This window comes from Mus musculus, chromosome 8 (genome assembly GCF_000001635.26).
Source record: "Mus musculus strain C57BL/6J chromosome 8, GRCm38.p6 C57BL/6J".
Taxonomy (NCBI): domain Eukaryota; kingdom Metazoa; phylum Chordata; class Mammalia; order Rodentia; family Muridae; genus Mus; species Mus musculus.
This window is the reverse complement of record NC_000074.6, coordinates 93,604,872-93,627,376: the sequence shown is the minus strand read 5'-3', so window position 1 is coordinate 93,627,376 and position 22,505 is coordinate 93,604,872. Positions and strand designations below refer to the sequence as shown.

Sequence of the window (22,505 nt, the reverse complement as noted above, 5' to 3'; positions counted from 1 at the left end):
GGAGGGTTGGGGAGTACTGCAGACAAATCTCACCTGCTCCCTTCCCTGGCTCAGCGTGTATTGGTGTGGATTAAGACAGAAAGGTGGCGTGAGCACAGGCCACAGAGTTTTTGCAAATGTCCTTTATTTTAATTTCATCTATTCTAAACGAAAATTACCCTACCAACTGGACCTGAACGAGTTGAGTTCGTTTTCACGCATGCGTCGCTTTGCATCTGTGGCCTCCTGTTGTGCTGAGCAGGGGCTCTATGCCTTTCGTCTGGACTGGGCTCAGAAATGCTCTCCAACGTTAGCTGCCGCCTTTGCCTGTGTCTCATTCAGGTTGAGGGAGCTTGGCGGAGGGCCAGCGAGCTGTGCTTGATTAGGGAGGTGACTCAGGACTCCCATTGTGTAGCCCTCACTGGTGCGTGGACAAAGCTCTAGGGAAGCTGGATTCGATACCTCCCATTCTGTCATGGCCTGGCTATGCTGCCTGGGACGAAGCCCTTAGGGTGCTTCATGAATGTTTATCACTGCCAGCAGGACCCATCCATCTTAAGTGGGAAGGCAAGGAGGAGGAGCTTTCTTTTCGCTTTAACCTCTCAAGGAGCATGCTGGTTTCTTTAAACACTAACCCAAACAGCAAGGTTTTGATTTCTTGTCTCTGTAAGGACTCACATTTCTTCCGGGAAGGGGGATTTCATTTTACGGTTATAGCAGTATTTAGGGCAAGAATCTGCTTGCTTCTTTTTCGGATGCTGAGATGCCAGGCTTGGCATACTCTGGACACCCCAGAGTCTTTGCAGTGTCCTCTACTGTGTGCCATTGCACCCCTGTGTGACCCTCAAAACCCCCATGTCGCATGGTTGCTTGTCCTCCTCGCAGCTTCCCTACAGCCACTTTCAGACATTTTAAACCCGTTTGCTCAGTCAGTCTCCCAGAAGATGGCATGTAACATGAATGGACCCTGGGCTGAAACCAGGGCACTTCAGAGCGCCCCACCCATTCACTCTCCCATCTGCATGACCTTGGTTAAGTATTTGCAATCACCCCCCACCCCCCCCCCCCGCCACCTCCCAACTCCAAATTCTCTAGACTGAAAAAAACAAGAGACCGATTCTCTTTAGTTTCTTCCTTTTGACCTTAGAGTTTACAGTTGACATAAGTCTATAGAATTCTGGCAACTTAACCAGGTTCATTTATGTTCATCTCCTCCCAATAACCTTGAGTGTTCTTGTTCATAAGACACCATCTCTAGACAACGTGGAGATGTATGTTATTACTGAAAGCATGGATTGGGCTCTCCTTTCCCTGTCTTGTCCCTTATCTCTCACATTTCATCTGGCAAGTAGGCTCACACTGTTCTTCCTAGCCGTTGATGCTCTGAAATCTCTTAGGATCAAGTACAGCAGATGGAAGCAACTGTCTGAAGCCTGAACTTCAAACATTCTATTAACGCAACACGCAGTATACCAATCCCGGCAGAATGCCCGCAGACCGATTTGGTTCTCCTTTGATGAGGCTCAGATGCGAGGCAATAACTACCCTCTTGGAGGGAGCCGTGATTAGCTAGAGGGCTGCGGAGTCCCTGCTAGCTCTATCACCAGAGTATGAAGAACAGCCCCAAGGACGAGCGCTCAGCCCTGGGAGTCGATATTTTGCTTACTTCAACATTGTACAAGGTTCTGCTGTGCTACAAAGATTATAGAAGCAGTCTTGAGGGAGATGAACACGATTTGGCTTGAAAATCAGAAAACCTTAGAGATTCTTAAATCCATTTTTATGTTCTATATATTTGGGGGAAGCCACCTTTGTGGTAAGCCAGTGGCGATCACATGTTCCCCAACTGTGCAAGCCATTCCACATCTTCTGCTTTCTACTGCTGGTATCCACTTTATCCTCCCAGCTCCCGCATATTCTTCCATGTTCTCCTCTATGCTTGGAATGCACAGGCCCAAATGATCACCGTTATCATTGCATTCACTCTTTGGGACCAAATGATGGGCCTTGGAGTCTGAATAATTTAGGATGAAATCCCAGTTTTCTCCTTCTAAGGAAGGCTGTCTAATTTCTCTGAATGCCTTTAATTTTCTTATTTGTAATATGAAGCTAATAATTCCCGCCTTACAGGGTTGTAGTGAGAATTACAAGTGACAGCAGGAGACTTAGCAGCACTAAACAGGGTATCAAGCACCCAGGGGCCCTCCGAGCAGCATTTACTGTCCTTTCCCTTATGGTTCTCTCTTATGGAACACGGTAGAGCTGCTTTGGCTTGGCTTGTCCTCGAAAGGTTAGTGCTTTGGAACCCTGTCTGCAGATGTTAAGAGGTCATTGGGAAGAACCGTTCTAGAAAGGAACTCGTCTTACAGTCTTAGTACTAGTCTTGTAGAGTACCCTAGTTCCTCGGAGAGCAAGTTCTTATAAACAAGCGAGATTCATGTCTCTTTGGTCAATGGCTTCTTGCTTCACCATGTCACCAGTCTCTTGGTTCACTTTCCTGTGTCCCCCACCTCCTCCACAAAGACATTTCTGCTATATTATGATGGTCCTCACTAGAGGACAAACTGATGGGACCAGCCTGTCTTAGACTTCTGGTCTTCCAAACTATGAGCTGAATCAACTTCTTTGATTTATAAAATACCCAGCCTTGGATATTTTGTTATGTAACAGAAATGGAAGGATATACCATTAACAGAGTTTATTTATGCAAACATAAAATCTCACTGGTTGAAATTTATCCCATTAAACTGATAGCTTCTTGAGGGTAGGAATTGGTTGGCAATCCTTTGTTTTCAGTGTTGAAAATCCATTGGCTTTCAACATTAAGCACCGAGATTTCAGTAAAGCAAACTCATATATTTGGTTCAGATAAATTGAATTGTATTAAATTGAATTGAACTGAACTGAATTGAATGGACTATTTTACTTGCCTTTTGCTTCTGATTTTTATCCAACAAAGACAAGAAAAAGTCAATCATGCAGAAAACAGAACAAAACATCCTATATTTTAAGTTTAAAGCACTGTTCTATCAAGAGTGCAGATTTGGGGATCTTGTATGTTCTAGAGAGTAGGGAGGCGGCTGAAAGCGTGACCTTTGCATGTGCCTTCAGTATCTAGTGCTCTGCAGGGTGCTTGCTGAATATTTAAGTATGTTGCTATTCACGATAAAAGCTCGTAGAGTGACAGATCTAGGAACAGAGAGGTAACTCAATAATGGATTTCATCTCAGACAAATGCAGGAGAAGGCCTGCTTAAGGTTATAGTTGCCTTAGCTACTCAGTCCCATTCCAACATCTTCCACAAGGGCAGCTCTGCAGTGTGGGATTTCTTCCTGTGAGAGGCCCTGGTGTTCATTCCTGACGTGGGGGAGAGGCTCTGTAAGCCAGTCTAAACTGGATAAACTCCATTCCAGAGAATTCTCTATATTCTGTTAATAGGTGGTCCACCCCATGAGGAAGTTGTCCTATGAGCTGGCTTTGGCTTCTGTGTTGGTGACCCTAGCATGACAGATAAAGCATAGGGAAGCCAGGTCAGCACAAATGTCTGACAAGAGCACTGGCTTGGGTGGGCCAGTTGCCTGGGTTTATCTCTAGCCCCACACCCTGCTTGCTTGTGACCTTGGGCACATTACTAAATTTCATCAAGTCTCAATTTCTCTGATTTCTCCACCAGTAGCTTGGGGGTGATGTGTGCCTACCTCCTAAGTTTTATAATTGAAATTTTATAAGCTTTATAATGAAGACCACTGGACAGATCTAGGTCAGGCATCTAGAACTCTGCCTGGAGTAGCAGTCGTAGTTGGAGCAACTCCTCAGACAGTGCTGTCACTTTACTGGAGAAGTAAGGCCTGCTCTGTAGCTTGTGTTTCTTGCTTGGCAGTGTCTCTTCCATTCACTGAGAAAGGACTCCACATGTGGAAAGGATACCATCTTTACTGGTCCGCACAGGAGTCTAAGGTCGGCTTGATAACACTGAGGGGTAGAGGAGACAGATTTGAGGAATGGGTAAGAGGAACACGTGGTCACTTCATGCCTAGCTCAGGAAGGTCCAAGGTTGCCAAGACCCAGGGTCTAGGGGCCAGTGATGATGTAAAAGAGTAGAGACACTGTAGAAAAAGAGGTTTATATGAAGATATCAAAGAACATTAGGATGGCACATAAAGAGGTCCACAATGTTTGGTAAAAGGTTCAAGTAGAGATTGACATTGAACACCATGAGAACTGGGATAGCTAGAAAGCTTACTGTAAAGTGCCTGGCGTGAAGCCCAGACCCAGAAGTAAACACTTTACTGGTTTGGGGCTTTGAGGTCTCTGTTTCCAGTGCTCTGTGTCATTTTAGTTTGACAATAGTTAAAGACCATATGAAGTGAATGATGATGTTGTTTTAATAAAACTTTATTTACAAAATAGTTGAAGGAGTGGCTTGTCCGTTCCAGAGCTGTGCTTCGTACATGGTAGGTACACAATGAATGTTTGTTCGGTTAATTTACTAGTTCCTGGAACACAAATCTCAATATCTCTCTCCCTCCCTCCCTCCCTCCCTCCCTCCCTCCCTCCCTCCCTCCCTCTCTCCCTCTCCTTCTCTCCTCTCCCCTCTCTCTTTCTCTGTGGTTGTTGTTGGGACTTGAACCTAGAACCCTGTGCATGCTAAGTAATCACTTGACTATAGAGTTACACCCAAATTCATGCAGGTTTTATAAACACATGTGCTAAATTATTTGAAGTGCAAACAACTTTTGTGAATGATACAGAAAGATACCCACAAAGACAGATCAGAGCAAGGGTGTTTGGGTTATTTACTATAGCCATGACATAAAATGAGCTACTTACAGCTTAGAGATATGTTTTAAAACTGCAAAGTATCTTGCTCAGAACTTTATCTGTACCGAGTCCTAGGCTATTGGCAAGATAATTGCAGTGGTGAACTTCAGGGTGAGGCAATGAGAGACCCAGCAGATTTTACCCCCACCCAAGGGCCAGGCGCGAGGCATTGGCTTCCAGAAGAGCACTCTGAGAGTGCCCAGGGACCCTGCATGGCACTCTCTCCAGGTCCAGAAAATTGACTGTGAACACATTAAATAATTAAGAAACAGAACAAGAGTATGCATAGCGTCCCTTGTGAAGAGCTGGTCAGTGCTAGGAAATGGAACATTTCCAGTGTGAGGAAATGGAACAGTAGATGGGGAATTGGAACAGTGTGAAGAAGCGTTCATCTTGTAGTCAGGAAACTAGTCAGAGAAAATGGGGGAGAAAGAAAGGGGGAGGGGGAAGGGGGAGGGGGAGGGTGGGAGAGGGAGAAGGGAGAGGGAGAGGGGATAGGTAGGGGGGAGGGGGAGAGGGAGAGGGCTTCTTTCTTCAAGACAACCACATAGTAGGGCAAGTTGAAAGTCTTAGCTGCAATACTTAACCTGCACTGTTAATTCCTTGGTTACCTTCCCAAGGATGATTCTGAGATCTATCAAGAAATGTGAAGCTATCTTGAAGAGGAAACTTGCATTTGACCACAAGTTGCAATAAGTCTTTCTGTTCCCAAGAACAATGTGTAAGAGAATTGCAGAAGCCCAGGGTTCCTGAGAGATCTAGCTACTCTGTGGTATGATATACCTGTGGTTTGGTGATGACAGCAGCTGCCTCTTTGCACATATGTTCATCTACACATATATTTATGTACTTTATATATATGCACCTATAGCTGTATTATATATAGACAAGTTTTTATATATACTCAGCTGGGTTGCTTGCAGATATTGCACTATCTGAATCTGCCCTGTCTCTCATATAAGTCAGTACAAGTTCACATGAAGCATGAGGACAATTCTTTATTTAGTTCTAGAGTTTAGACAATACTGGGGATGGCAAAAACCAAAGGGATACTATATTTTAGAAGTCAAGATTTCGTTAAAAACTTTATAAACAGCCGTGTCTGTGGGTGACTTTCAATGTGGCAGTGTGCGCTGGCCCTGATTAGGGACTGTTGACACTGCTCTACTCCTAGCATGCTTGCTACTGTTTATGTAGATCCAAATGGGGCTCACTTCCCAGCCAGGCAGGACTGATGCCCTGGACACATACACACTCAGTCCCTTGGCTGCTGTACTCAAGCCAGCCTTCTCCACAGATCAAGTTCAACTAGATTATTCCTTGCACAGAGTTTCCCAGTCCTGAAAGACAAGAAGTGCAAATTTGCTCATCTGGTAACAGGGCTTTTTAATCACATCCACCAGATGGCTGCCTCCTCCTCTTCCACTTTCCACCACTTCTGGCTTCGTTCTTTACCACACCCTATTGTCTCATTCCCCTTGCCTTCATCTGGCCATTCCACATGTGCCTCCCATGACTTAATCACCTGGTAGACTCTACACAAACTTTGGCATTGGTTCTTCTGTGTGGAGCATGGCTGATCCAAAACATCTCATACATCTGTGGTTCTCTGGGTCTCTGCTTCAGTGCTGTGCTACCCTTTCTTCTGTCTGGACATGAGTTTTGGGGGAATTTTGGTCAAATCCTAGCTCTTCTGTTTGCTGTGTGTTTTTCTATGGGACCTTAGCCTTTAGGTCTTAAAAAACGAGGATGTTCAGAGGGCCCAGTCACAGGATTGTTGGAGGGGTGTGTGTGTGTGTTGGAGGGGGGGAGCTTACTTATCACAGAGCCTAGAATAAAGGAGGTATTCAACAGATAATTTTTTACTTTTCAAAGAACTTTTCTTCTGGAATGTGAGTGAAATATCTTGGCCACTCCAATGCTCTCATGATGCATGGAATAGCCTCAAGATGATGCCATTCTCTGGAAGGAACTGAGTACCATCACCTAGGTTTTGCGGTCTGGTTTTAAGAATTAGGTATGTAAACAGGAGACGGATATACAATGTCAAAGATGTAAAGTGCACCATTGCTGAGAAATGAGGGAAGTTTTAATAATGGAAAGGGGGAAATCCCAAAACTCATGTCAGATGACAGATTGTGACTGAACTTATTTTTCTAAGTCTTATTTCCAGGTGTAAATGGAGAGAATGAAGAGAGATGCTTTTGTGAGCACCGCTGTCTAGCATGACCCTTAGGTCACTCCACTGGGAGAGATTTGCACAGGTGGAATAGCTAGCTCTGCACAAATGCATTCTATAGCATTTCCCCAGGTAATAGTCGAAGTTCAGCTCCTGTGTTTGATCTCAAGAGCTCTGACTAGCATTTCAGAGTCTGGTTTGTCTTGGAATCACAGCTCTGTGACCTTCAGGGCATACTTGTCTCTGAGTCATCTCTGCTAAAAATGAACAGAAATAGTTTGAATGCCCAACTCATAAAGCTACTAGGAGCTTAGCTGGATAACAAAATGGTACATGCCCAGTCCGGTGCCTGATGACAGCTCTAATGGATCCTTTCCCTGTGGTGCAGCACAGCACATTGCTATAAAGAGGAAGGAAGAACCAATCTGAACCCCAACTGGATCCCTTATGTGTTCAGTCCAGAGGCTGAGCCTGTTGGCCCAAAGAAACATGTTTCCTTTCCAGTTTGCTTGTCAGTTGTCAGCATATCCGAGAACCAGGAAAATATCAGGGGGAATTATTGACTGCTTTATTGATTTAATCAGATATATTTACACAAATTATGGTTCATAAAATTATAGGCTTCCTATTGTCTTGTATAAGGCAGTGCGTCCATGTAGCTGAAGATGCAAAGTACCATCATCCCTGTATGTAGGATGCAGAGGAGCAGAGATGACTCTAAATGAGATGAACTAAGACAAATGTAGGGAAGGCAGAGGAAGGGATTTATTCAGAAAACATTTTTCGAATGCTAGAGATTAAAGCCAGAAGGTCCTCTGCCATCAAGCTATGCTCATCAAACTTAGAAACATTTCCTAAGTCAAATGTGTAAGGAAAAGAGAAGCCAAGAGAGGACCTGGGTGTGGCAGGTGGATAACATTACCTTCAAAGTAATAAGAAGCCTTTCAAAGTTTCTGAGCAAGGAAATGAGACAATCAGAGCTTTGCTTCAGGAAGATAACTCTGGCAAGAAGGTGAGAATGGATTACTTCCAGAGGGGGCAGAACAAGTGGAGACAAGAGAATGCTCATGGATTATTGCTTTCCTCTGGACAAGAGGTGATAAAGGTTGTAGATGGGCACAGGAAAGAACAAATGGCAGACACAGTGTGGTACTCAGACTGCAGGAACTGTCCACTGACTGGGAGAAGGGAAGGGAGAGTAAAGGATGATTCAGGCTTTCAGCCTGCAGAAAGTGGAAGTGTGTGAGTTAGCTAATGTAACACACAGAAGATAAGCATAGCTATCATTATCAAGATGTGCTCATTTATTCCTCATGCAAATATATGGGTGTATATGCAGCTTTGTGTACATTTAGATAGTATATATCAGTAATATAATGTGCACACATATACACATACCATGCCAGTATACATATGCACATGCATCACATGCATATACAAACATATATCTATACATATATATTCACAGAGACATACCCATACACATACACAGAGGCATATATAAGCACAAATACCTAGAGATATACAGTAATACACAAACACACACACACATACACCGATATGCACACCCATACACACATATATACACAGAGACACGTAGTCATACACATATACACATGCCCATATACACATACTGCTCCACAGCATACTAAATTTACCTTAACTGTATGTGAAATGGGGTACTTTGAAGTGAGGTTATTAGGTTCTCTGACCTCATCTGAGACGCTACAGTTTTCACACTAGCCAGGGAGGAGATTTATAGCTCTGAGAAGACATGTTTATCTGATTAATAACAGTAGCTTCAGCGACTGAGCGCTTATATGTCCATACTGTGTACACTTTGTCTCACGAGTCCTCAGAGCAGTCTGTGATGTAGATAATGTGGTGGGAGGGGAGTTCCCAAGCCATTCTCAATTTTCTCCTCCCATTCCTCAGGTAAAGACTGCCCTTATAATTAGGGCGACCATAAAACTCAGATCTTGACATGTATGGGAGAGTTACAGGTAAGATGCCAGTTTCTTGTGAGAAGGAACAGTGTTTAAGAGGTAAGCCTGGCATTTCCTCTGTGCCCCTGTTCCCAGCTTAACCATGGCAGGTGTGAGAACCAAAGCTCCATTTCCAACCATAGATGACAGGCACAAAGATGGAAAGCCAAGGGTTCTAGATGTCAGGAGCAGGGAACAGAAAAAGTGTGACCTCAATTGCAAAGCTGAGTTATTGTACCAGTCTTGGACTCATTATGTTAAGATTTTTTGACAAGTGTGAGTTATCTTTTCTGTTTCTTGCAGACAAATACACCCTGGTGTTCAGTTTCTTGCCCAAGGCCAAGCAAGGAAATGGTGGAGCTGGAATTGTAACCCAAGTTATCCAAAATTGTGTTATTAGCTACTCGTGATAGATAATAAGAAAGGTATTTGGTTCTTGTCCCTGATGGGGACTCCTGGCATAGAGTTACTAGCTCTTGGGATTTTTTGAGTGGTAAGGATGATAGGAACATACTTCGTTTTAATGAAGCTATTCTCAGAGAGCCACTAGATGGGGGCTAGTCAGCAGAATTAGCTTGTCTTGAATGAAGCTTGGAACATTCACCTTTAGCTGCCCCCATCTTCTCTGGACAATATGGAAAATGTGAAAATTTAATTAAATCATCAGTCTAAATGATTTAACTTATTGTATGTGCATAAGAAAACCCCTCAAATGGTCCCATAACCCCCCTAATGATGACATTCAGTGAACCTTTGAGTTGGTACATATAGTCACACGCTGGAAGAGTAAAGATCCATAACTCCAAAGAGTAGAGACTCCTACACTTAGACACTTCTAGACTTTGCCCTACCTTTCATCTGGCTGCCCACTTATCTCCCTTTTAACAAGCCAGGAACTGCATGTGGAGTGCCTCCTTGTGTCCTGTGAGATCACCTGGCAAACACAGAACCTGAGGAAGAGGTTGTGGGAACTCTTAATTTCTAGCTATTGTCAGAAGTATAGCTGGCTTGGAACCTGTTGTTATCATCTTTAGTAGGGGCATTCTGCGAGGCTAAGTCCCATAGCTGAGAGTGTAATGCTAACTCCAGGCAAAAATGAACAGAGCAGAATTGTGGTTTTGGACACTAAGTGTCAGAGAGCGGTGAGAATTTGTACAGGCAATAGTCTTCATATAACTGGTGTTAGGAATGTCATCAGATGGAATAGTCAAACCTTACTACCATAATTTCTCTCTTCCTTTATGCTGAAGCTATACAGGGTATATTTCATTATGATGGGCACATGCTATCCCATGGCTTTTACCTCTCTTTGTATCCATAGTGAAATGGACCTTAGATTAAAAATAAGTCTATGTACCTTTATTTCTACACTCAGGTTGTTCATGCTGCAGAGGAGGGGCTGGTTCAACACTTTAGCCTGCTGACATTTTTGTCTGAGCTAAGATTTTTTTTCCCATTTTCCAATGGTAAAAAAAATTGTTAAAGAATATTTTGTGAGTAAGAAAAAATTATATGAATTTGAATTCAATTTCACTGACCATCAAGGTAATTATACTAGAACTCAGCCACAGCCAATCACTTCAAATGTTGTCTGTGGCAACCTTTACGCTATAACCTCAGAACTGAAGAGATGCAACAGAGATGATACAGCTTGTAGAGCTTGAGATAGTATTACCTGACTGTTGAGAGTGTGGGGCCTGGGAAGGATTAGGCAAACGGACAAACCATTGTCGATACAGGGAAGATTTCCCCACATTAGAGGAATATTCAAAGCTGAGTTTTCTCAAGAGGTTTTCCCCTTTAAAAGTAGATATTTTTTTTTAAAGATGCAAGACTGGGGCAGGGCATAGTTTTGAGGCGGCTCAGGAGGACCCAACTGAATATTGGACAGATAGAAAGCACTGTTAAATTCTATGAAAAGCAATGTTGAAATGAATAATAATTTTTCAATGTATATTTATAAACACTCTTTCTGATGAGCATTTTCCAGTTAAGAGAGCAGAGATTTGGGTCTAAGATAATTTAAGTCTAGGTGATGAAGCCTCCTAGAGAAAAAGGACTGCCAGCCTAATAGCCAACTGGTCTACCCTTATGTCAGCACCAGGAATCTTCAACCCTCTACAAATATCTTGAGATAGGAATTTGCAGCTGCTCATTTAGCTATCCAAGACACAGTCCATGCTAGGATTGTTTGAAAATGTTTGTACCAGATTTTTTTTTCTTTTTTTTTTTTTTCTTTCCTTTAAAACAATGTTTCTGACTTGATGAAGCATTTCTGTTTTGGACAAAGGGTTCTCACTTCCTCTAGTGGAGGGAATTACTTTGATGGATGGCATGGCCATTAATGGTCCAAAACACAAGCCTACATGGTGTGATTGAAAGATTCACACACATATACCTCTTCAGGCTATATAGGAAGTTTGCTTAGACTCCTTGAGTGAGTTGTTTGGGAGATACTTCCTGACCTACCTGTCATAGTGTTGTAACACCAAGTTCAATAGCGACCCTAGAGCCATCTTTCTTTGCCTACACTAACTAGTGCTGGTTGAGGTGGTAACACTAAGAAAGCTCAGACAGCAGAAGACAGTGGAAAGGTGACAGTGGAAAAGATAATGATGTCTATGTGTGTGTCTTGAGTAAGCAGGCTTCAGAGAAGGGCAGTAGAATCACAGGGACTGAAACCTACAGGCAGCTGAAGACCCTGCAGCTCCTGGTGTGGACATAAAGGTAGACCAGTTGGCTACAGCACTACCAGGTACTGCCTGGCTCCCAATCCTCGGTGCTTTTAGCCTCGGGCCCTGGCTTCTCAGTGCAAAGTACTGGTAGCTGCTTCTTGACTATTGAAGAAATGATTTAGTGGAGACCTTAGTCTGGCTGCTGGACAGCTAAGGAAATGGCTGCCCAGGGAGGCCTGGGGCCTAACTGTAGGCAACATCCATAGGCCCAAGTCTTTTAGGAAGTACTATATGGGGTGACTACAGCAGAAAGCTTGCTGATTCTCTTTGAGGATCCTGTCTCTTGGGGTCCTGTCCCTGTAAGAGTGAATGCCTGCAGTTGCATGATTACAGCTATACCCAGTGGATCTCTGGGTTCCCCCATTCTGAGCAATATCAGGTGTTCCAGGGTGTCCAGGGCAGGAAGAAGGAGGTGAGAGTAAAGAGATGATGAGAGCTGATAAAAGGCTGCAAGGAGCCAGAGAACAGAATCTCAGGTTGTGGTCACCAGAAGAGTTCCTATGGCTCTCCAGTTTGAAGACTGGGCCAAGGGTCACAGCTATGGGGCTGACAGCTACCATCCTGGCTGAGATCAAGGGGCAAAGGGTCCCCCGGCCAGTAGGTTACTGGCTATCATTCCCTCCAGTCAAACACTGCCAGGGACCAGCATGCACACCCACAGTTAATATCCAGGCAGATCTAAAGGACCCCAACCTGCTGATTGGTGACAGTTTGGGCTATTTGTTAAGTTTAATGATCTTTGTCTGTGAATCAGCTTTGTTACTTATTCATGAGAGATAGAACTGCATGCTTCCATACATTTTAATTCCACCCAGATCAAGACTTCTGGTGCCAGGGGCTGAACCTATAACCTTGTGCATGATGAATATAGACTCTGATGTTGAACTAAATCCCTAGACCCATGCATTCTTTTAATGTACATTATATAATTCTGGGTCAAGTCTTTTTACCTGAAAACCCTGATTGGCCCTTTAATGAAGGCCCTTAGAGTGTCCTATATGTTAGTTGTCATCTGAAGTTGTCATGTGCTTGTAGAATTCTGTGTGCCTTTGACACGCCCCTTCAGATTCTGGATCTGTCACACATGTTTTGCTGTTCTCATGGAGCCCATGTATAGTGTACACATGTGTAGGGCAGTGGAAAACCACTGCTTTCAGGATTTTGTCTTAAGGTCTAGGAAGGATTTGTAAGAAGTGATGGATGTGTATGAATAAGCAACTTGGAATTCCAGAAAGATGGGGAAGAAACCCTTTTCTTGATATCTCTGTGTGTTTGTTTATATAAAGGAATAGTAAATAATGTTTATTGATTATTGATGATGGCTCATCCCTAAGCTATATGTTTAAACTAAGAATCTTAACAGGGAAAGAAAAGGAAAGTATGAATACTCACTACTGCTTCTAGTAAGGTTAAGTGAGAGACTATGTCTCAAAAATACAGTGGAGAGTGACAGGGGATCTATGATCAAAGCCTGGCTTCTAATGTACAAATAAACACATGAGTAAATCTTGAATCAATTCCAAAATGTATATATGGCATCCATATCCTGTTATATACCTATAATTTACCAAAAATAAATACTGATTTACCAAACCAAAAGCAATCCTTCATTCGTATGGAAAATTACAGGCTCTCTTTCTTAGGTAACCCAGAAAAGAAATTTAAAAACTGAAATGGGAAGTCATTTTAGGAGATAACAATGACAAAGTATTATTCATTATGAGGATCTGCAGGATGCAACCCGTTATGTGTCTCCAGCTCCAAATTTATGTATCAAGTCCTGATCAATCCTTACCACTCCGGTGTGGTCTTATTTAGAGAGGGTAATCAAGATGGAATGAAGTAAGAGATGGTAATCCAAAATGACTGGTGTCCTTATGAAGGGGAGAAATCTTACTCCCCCTCTTCACTCACCCACCTTATCATCACCCTGTGTGTCTTTCCTGGAAACATCAACGAATATCTGTCTGAGAGTCTAGATAATGCACCATCAATGGATCAAAGCTAGAATTCCTCAGGTCTCACTTGGTGAACCAATGAGTTTATTATGCTTATTATGGTACCTAATAGAAACCTGGATGAGTAGTTGCAGGAGCTTGGGTGACTCAAAGGGGTGAAAAGTCTGCCCCAGCATGAGTGACAACCCATGAAAGCTACATCCTGGCAGATTTGGAGGCAGCCCCATCAGAGTCTTGGCTCTTTCTTTTATAACTTTGGAGGACTCATCGGTCCTATCTTCTGAGTTTCCTGAGCTTCTCTGGTCTCTTTAGGTGGTAATAATGTTTCCATTCAGAGGAAATAGCTACACCAGTGGTTCTCAACTTTCCTAATGCTGCAATCCTTTAATAATGTTCCTCACATTGTGGTGACCCCAATGAAATTAGTTTTGTTGCTACTTCATAACTGTAATTCATATAACAATTTTACAATTGTTGCAAACTGTAATGTGAATAACCACGTTTCCCAATGGTCTAAGGAGATTCCCATGAAAGGGTCATTCCACATCCCACACACACACACCTCCCTGCCAAAGGTGTGGTGACCCACAGTTTGAGAACAGCTGATTTACACAGTAACTATGAGAAGATGAGAGGAAAGATTGCTTCTACCAGCAGAGGGATGCTTAAAAGGCATGGTATTCCCACATCTTCATCTTGGACTTCTAGCTTCCAGAACGATCGGGTAGTAAGTCACCCTGCCTGTGGTATTTCATGACAGAAATTTTGAAACCAATTAATTTCAAGTTAAAGCCATATATGGAGAAAAGACTATTTCCAGTCCTCGTTTGTGGGTTTTTATTCTCATTGATAAAATAATTCCAAACACGGACTTGAAAGGAAGCTTGAGGTCAGATGCATCACTGCTTGAGAGAAAAACAAGGGGGGGGAGCAAGATGCTTGAAGGAGGAAGACAGGAAGAGACAGGAGGAGAATAAAGCCCATAGGATTTGTTAGCAGCCACAGGGAAGACATTGGAGATGGAGTCACTTGTGAGGAGAGGGGAGGGATAAAGGGAGAGGGAGAGAAGGCATGGAGAAAAGGGAGGAGGGGGAGGGAAAGGGAGAGGGACAAAGGCACAGATAGAAAATGTTACCCTTTGAGTAACTCAGGAAAGTCTACACTGCTGCATAGTGGAGTCTTTCCAGGTGACTGCATTGAGGGTGGAGCTTCTGGGAAGGACAAGTCCATTACCTTGGGAAGAGGAGTCATTATTCCTCCATCTCTTTAGCATGGTTTTAGGTGAGTCAGGTTTTGGTAGGAGTGGGAGTGTGTGTGTGAGAGATATAGAGGTTGGTGACAGAGATGGATTCCTAGTGATTGACAAGCCAAGCTGGATTAAGTCTTGAGAAGACCGAAGCATATAATGTTTTAATCTTGGAGCAGATCAGGATGTCATGTCATCAACCCAGGGCCAGAGGTAGATTTTATTCCTTTAATTTCCTCCATAGAGCCTTGATATCCATCCTTAATGGCCTCAGAGGCTACTGTGCTTTTAACCATTAAGAACTGAGATCCTAAAATAATTCAGGAAATGGGCTGAAATTGGGGAATAGGTAACCCATTTTTATAAAAAAGATCAAGATATTTTCAGTTTCAAAGCTGTTTACTGGAAGGGCTGAGTGTCTGGACTGAAGTTTGGGCCATTCCCTCCTACATGGCCTTTGGGTAAGTACTGTTTTAGGGTATGAGAGGTAAGAAAGCAGACATTCCCAGGATAGTTCTGGCCTCTGAGCTGACAGAACCAAGAGCATTTTCTGCTTTGGACAGGGACAAGAACTGATCCAATTTGGGGGTCCCCAAACTGCATAGTCAATTTCTCTCTTGTCCTCATGAAAACCACTGCCTTAAATAACACAGCAAGAATTGGGAAAAATGAATTAAGTATCATATTTACAAAAGTCCAGAGATAGTAGAATGGAATCATTAGTAATGACACAGGTGGGAACTGATTATAAAATATATTGACAGTTCTGATCAATAGTCCAATCTCATCCGGTAACACAACAAGGAAAGATGAAATGCTTACCCACAAAAGCTGAAAGGGAACCCAACATGGTAAAAGCGATTTTAAAACAATAAGAAATCGCTCATTTCGGCTTTAGGCAGATGTAAATGATAGGAATTTTTGGATCAGTAATAACTTTTAGAAGAGGTAAATTATCTAAATAAACTGTCTTCCATATAAGAATTTAGAAAAAGAAGAAGAAGAAGAAGAAGAAGAAGAAGAAGAAGAAGAAGAAGAAGAAGAAGAAGAAGAAGAAGAAGAACCAAAAATGGCCTTTGAAGGATGGTACCAGAGATAAACTCTACAGCTTTGAAGGAGTATGTTCCAAAGTTCCATCGCTGGTTAACTGAACCACTTTCTTAATGTGGCGAAATGGATCCCAAAAGCCATGAGCATGATTACTGGGGCAACCAGCTCTTTGGTTACAGGCAAGGGCTGGTTAGAAGTGTTATATCACTGTCTTTTTCACTGAGAATTATACCAAGTGGACCCTTGTATTCAAACAGAAAAGAGAAAGAAACCAACAATAAGATTTGAAGGAGAGAGTAAAACTGTCCCTGTCTGTAGGTGATGTGGCTGGTTATACATCCAATGAGCTGATTTCATGGCTAACCTGACAAATAAATACACTAAAATAGTGATAAAATACAAAGATACATAAGAATTAGTCTTATCAGGTATAAGGACATATTAAAATGTAATAAGGCAAGACACTATGTAAAAAACAGACATGTTCAAGAGACATTAATATAATAGATAAAAAAATTCTGTGGTGATTCAAAACATGACAAAGATGACATCACAAATGAGAGGATAATTCAATAAATGGAAGTGGAGAACTCATGTCACCACTTTGAAATATTCCAGCTTTCAAGTCTTTGTGCTGGCTGGTGTTTTGTCAACTCGACATGAGGTAGAGTCACCTGAGACAAGAGAACTTTCACGGAGGGCTTGCGTCCATCATATAGCCTGTAAGGGGGCACGTGGTTCATTTTCTTCTTTAATGATTGATGTGGGAGGACCCAGCTCACTGTGGGTGATTCCACCCCTGGGTAGGTGGGTTTGAGTTGTACAAGAAAGCAAGTAGAGCAATCTACGAGAAGCAAGCCAGTAAGCAGCATTTCTCTATGGCTTCTGCTTCAGTTCCTACCAGGTTCCTGTCCGAATTTCTGATTTTCTCATTGAATGATGGAGTGGGAATTATCTAAGCAAATAAAACTCTTTCTTTCTTTAGTTGTCTTTCATCATGGTATTTATCACAGCAATAGAGAGCAAATTAGGATGGATTAGAATGTTAACTATGGATACGAAAGTGTAGAAAGGAACGGTGGAAGAACCTTCTAGAAGCTACTTAAGAAAATATTGACAGCAGAGATTCTATAAAGAACTGTTATATGCATGGATATGAGTTGAGGGTACCAGCTAGGTATAGCCTAGAGTTCTGGAAGGTCTTCCAGGTTGTTATGTCCCAGGACAGAGAATTGAATGAAACATTCATAGTATAGAAACAGAGACACTCTGTAAAGAAAAGGAAAGATACTCCTGGGTTTGGGAGTGGGTGAGCAAGCTAGGGAAAGGCATACGTCCAAGGCCTTGTGACCCTTATAGATGGGGTGCCTAGTACCCGTCTCCTCTCCAAATTGTATACAGGGATCTTTTTTTTCAGGTGTACTTTTTTACATGTTGCCTAGGTTCAACATATCAGATGTATTAGAGTGGCTTACAGATTGTGGTCCAGCTAGTCCAACAATGGCTATCTCCTGAGAAGAAGCCAAGAGACCAATAGTTGTTCAGTCCATGGTTCTGGATATCTTATCTGGTCTTCAGTAAATGCTGGGCTCTAGTATAAGTGAAGGGATGCCTCAGTAGCTGGTGTGTAATATCTTGTCAATGACAGTGAGGGAAATCAAGCAAAGGCAAAAGCTCCCCACCCCCACCCCCTGTCCCCCTCCTACATCCTTTATATCAGATTCTACAAGAAGGTATAGCCTAGAGTTCTGGAAGGTCTTCTGACATCAAATGATCCAATCAAGAAAAATTCCTCTCCCAGGTGTCCTGCTGCATTGCCTTTTAGTTAATGTCTGATGTGGACAAGTTGACAAGCAAGAATAGCCATCAAAACTGGGCTTGTTCATATTTTCATCTTGGTATGTGTCTACCTATCTCTAGTCTCCTGCCAGAAAAGAAGCCTGGAGCTTGTTATCCTAACAGTAAGTAAAAACCTGAACACGCTGTAAAAACAAAACAAAAACAAAAACAAACAAACCAAACCAAAAAACAAAACAAAACAAAACAACAACAACAAAACCCAACAACTCTTCTTAGATTCTCAGAGAATGAAGATCACTGGTCAAACTATTGCCTCCAAATCTGGGAAGACAGATGAGATCAGTGAATCACAGCTCAGCACAGCTTAAAGTCATGAATGGAAACCTCTAGGACCCAGGGCTTGGAGGAGAAAAACCCAACTTGCAATTGACCAATGGCTGGAGAATCTCTGTGAATTATGTGTGAGAGTAAAATTTCCAAGGACACAGTAATGGGGAAGGAAAGAGTTTTTTTCAACTGTAAACAGATAAATAGGCAAGTGCATCTCTTTTCTCCAATAATTCAATTACGAGTTAAAATTTGGACAAAGAATATGAAAAGATGGCCGACATCACCAGCTATCAGGGAATACGGATGGGTGCTACAGGGAGCTGTCACTTCATACCAAGTAGGAAGACCTCAGTATAAAAGACAAAAACAAGACAAAAACAACCAGTCAGCCAACAAAAAAACAAAAAGAGTTGCTTTGATGAAACTTTGGAGAAATTAGGAACTTCATTCAGTGCTGATAGGAGTATAGAAGGCCTCAACTACATAAGGCTGTAAAGATAGAGTAGATCAATGCCTAGAACTAAGAATGGAAATGGGAATAGCTTTAAAGAGCTAGAAGAGCAGTGGCAAGATAGGGATTGATGGGTAAAGAGTAAGTCCCCTATGGATCCTCACAGGGGTGGAAAGAATGTTCTAAAGGTGATTGTGGTTAAAGCTGAACAACTCTGAACACACTAAAATCCATTGCATTGTGTATTTTAAATTGGTAAAATTTTTATGTCCAAAAACTAACGCTTTTCTTTTACAAAAAAAAAATCTGTATTTAAACTAACATCTAAAATCATCCTGGTGGAATAAAACCATCTTTAGTGGTCACACATCAGGAAATACAAGAAGTCTAAGTAGAAGCAATGTAGGGGTGTGCTTAACAAAACTATTTTTCATAAGGCTGATTATGAGAAAGCAAAGAACTCTGTAGCATGGCACTTCCATGGGACAAGGGAATATCAGTAATCTTTATAGAAGAAAATAATACTACTGTTCTAGATGGAAAGAGAAGAAATGGATGTTGTCAACTAAATCCAGTGTATGATCACTGAGTAAGTCTTAAATCTTAAATGTTAAAAGTCCTTTCCTATACTTACACCTTATAGAATAGTGCCCCTTCCTTTTCTGTCATTTTCAGTGTTTCAGGTCTCACACTGAGGTCTTTGATCCATTTGGTGCCAATCGTTGTGTAGGCTAGGGTGATAGACATGGCTCTTATGTCATTCTTCTACACGTAGATGTCTGGTTTTCCCAGCACTATCTGAGAAGATGCTGTTGACAAACCAGTTGATCAGCTAATGTGGGTGGGGGAACTCTAGCAAGACCCCTAGACGGAGAGCTCCAGGCAAGTAATGGATTCCAGGAAGGGGGATTTGTCTTCTCCAGGGATAGGCCAGCTAATTGGTTATTCAATACCAAATGTTCAGTTCTAAAAACATACACACATGACCAACACAAAATGGACTCAGCAGGTGGTATTTATTCATTTGTATATCAATTTGTTTACATATAGGTGTAATAATATTTAAAGGAGCAGAGACCATGGTTTTGAAAGGGGAGGCAGGAGAAGGAATTGGGAAGAAAAGAGAGATAGGAGGAAATGATGTAAATATAGTATAGGCACACAAATTTTTTAAAGAAAATTAGGATAAAAGACGCAATAACAGCACAGTTGGAAAAATGAAGGATATATGAATATAGACTAAATGTTTTAGAATAGTGTCAATATTAAGTAAGTAAGATAATGTTCTTTGTATATGGGAAAATGCTTTGTCTTTTGTAAAATATGCACTTACATATTAGGGAGTAAAGTGTTATGGTGCGTGTCACCTACCTTAGCATACAGTACAAAGTAAAAGTGACCAGTTAGCAATCAATGACTCTCAAATAGGTAAAAGTTGTGTATGGGTTCGTTACTTGAGTCTTCCAGTTTTCTATGAATTTTACATACTTAAAAACAGAAGGTTGGGAAAGGAATTAAAAAGAACTAGGAGAAGAGCTAACTGATGTAGTATTAGCTTTTTGATGCCTGAGATGAGGCTATTGCCCCAATCAGTGGCTTGGGGTATGCATTCCACTTGATTATATTGATTACATATACATAATACTTTAATATACATAATACTTTAATACATTAATCATTTATTCCAACAGAGCTGATATTAATAATAAAACTTCCAAAGTCAAGCAAGGGTGCAGTTTGGACATCATACTTTAGCTTAAGTGTAACTTAGACCTCTAGAAAGAGCTTGTCAATACTTGATAAAGTTACTCTATCACTTAGCAGTCTATTGTCTTTTATATATTGGATATAAATCTATATGATTATCTACAGGTATGTACAGAGTACTCTGTATAGCTCTGTTTCTCTCAGCCTCTACTGACAACAATTGATGTGTTCTTCAATAGAAGAATAGATGAAAAAATTAAGGTATTTTCACATAATAACATACAACAATAAAAAGGAATGCCTTGCTGCTTGACAGAGCAGCACAGGACAATTCTACAACATCTAAGAAAAAGTTGAAAGAAGCCAGACACAAAGAAAGTGTGTGTGTGTGTGTGTGTGTGTGTGTGTGTGTGTGTGTATGTGTGTGTGTGTGTGTGTGTGAATGATTCTGTTGATTAAAGCTAAAAGACTGAAATTTTATTTGTTATAGGTGAAAACTTTGGCTCTCTTAGGGCTGAGGCATAGTAGTGAATGGGAAGGGGAATGAGGGAGTTGGTAATGTGTTCATCTGAATTTCTAGAGCTGTGAGTAAGTTTGCTTTACAAAAATTCATCAATGAAAACAAATAACAATCCAGGGGCAGAAAGATTGCTTAATGGTTAAGAGAGCACCCACACACATACTCACTCACAAACATAGACATGTGCCAACAAAATAAAAATAGTTCAGTTGATTGTAGATGTCTAAACCAGTGGATGCGCAATGCAGGGATCCTGCTAGAAAGAATGTAGGCTCAGATTTTGGGTGTAGCTCTTCCATCCAGCCTCTAACATGGTCAGGATGTGCGATCCTTCCATGTCGTAGTTGATAGGCACTAGTAAACTCTTGCTGGGATATGACAACTATCTCCTCATTTGTATCATACAAATGAAGTTAAAATACTGACACCCCGTTGGCACAGAGGCAAGCTAGTTCCAAAGCGTCCCATTTTCTCTTGCTACTCAGCATTCAGAGTGGATTCAGAACAACAAATGCTTGGCCCACTTTGAGAACACAGCCTGATCCTATGGTAAGTGTCAGGGCTCATTCTTCCAGTGGGTGCTTATCAAGGGGTCTCTCATCCTTCCTACATAGATCTGCCAAGTGCTTGAAGTGACTATATAAGAGCAGTGACATGTTCTTTTAAGGCCAGGAATTTGTATTGGGGAAGAGGATGGATCAAAATGGGAAGAAGCCCAGTGTATTTAAATCCTGGTAATGATAGGAACCAGGAAGAGTCACAAGATTATATCCTTAGATGCTACCATGATAAGAGGCCTGGACTTAGAGCCAAAATTCTGACTGAGAACCTTGTCTGCTATATGACTCTAGTCTGGTGTAATTACACTCTCCAAGGATCTATGTCTCCATCTGTGAAGTGGGGAGAGCGAACCCTGCTGCTCTGTCTCCTTCCCAAGGTTGTCAGAAGAGGCATGGAGGTTTTCTCAGTTGAAGGGCTTGGAAGCTGCTTCCTCGATTTCTGCAGCACAATCATTAACCATTAACCTCACTTTCTTTTATGGCCCTTTTCATAGGCTGCATTTTGTTGGAGTCATTATCTTGCATTAGCTGGCTTTTTAAGGCCTGTTCATCTCACAGTGAAGAGGCAATTCAGATTAATCACATGGAACCCACAGAATAGTATTCCACTGCCTACTGGAGATGGCTGGGTCCTTCTATGCTGATTCTTCCAACTCTTTCCCTTTTTACCTGCATCAAATCAAGCTGTGGGGGAGTGATACACTGACGGATATATACATATATAAGTACCACACATACACACACCTCTTCTAAGATTGACTGTGAGTATTGCCTGTTGAGATAGGAAAGAGCAAGAACTGCTTCACTTTGTGAGGGGAACCAGGGTCCAGGATACCCTTGCGAGGAACTTGGTAAGACATCAAGGGAGTGGGGAACAGGGTTGCTGACATCAGTGATCTTCCTCTCTTGGGTTCATTCATATGAGTTCAGGCAGCTTCAAACCCTTGTGTTTTCTCTGGGGTATAAACGTTTCATGGGATGCTTTGCTCCGAAGAGATGGAGAAGAGCAAGCAACTCCTCAATCAACCAGTCTACTGTTTACCTGTAACTGCAATGTGTGTGTGTGGGGGGGGGGGGAGAGGAGGGGGAGGGGGAGGGGAGGGGGAGGGGGAGGGGGAGGGAGAGGTATCCAGGAGTACTGGAAGAATAAATATGTAAACATTTCTGACAGAGGACTTGGCTTT

The 22,505-nt window shown here is 42.0% G+C and overlaps 1 long non-coding RNA gene across 1 annotated transcript in view; it reads left to right on the top strand.

The window, feature by feature from the left end:
- The window catches only part of Gm26843, a 185,722-nt gene that overhangs the window by 124,330 nt on the left and 38,887 nt on the right, over positions 1-22,505 (top strand). The gene's annotated exons all lie outside the window — the stretch shown is intronic.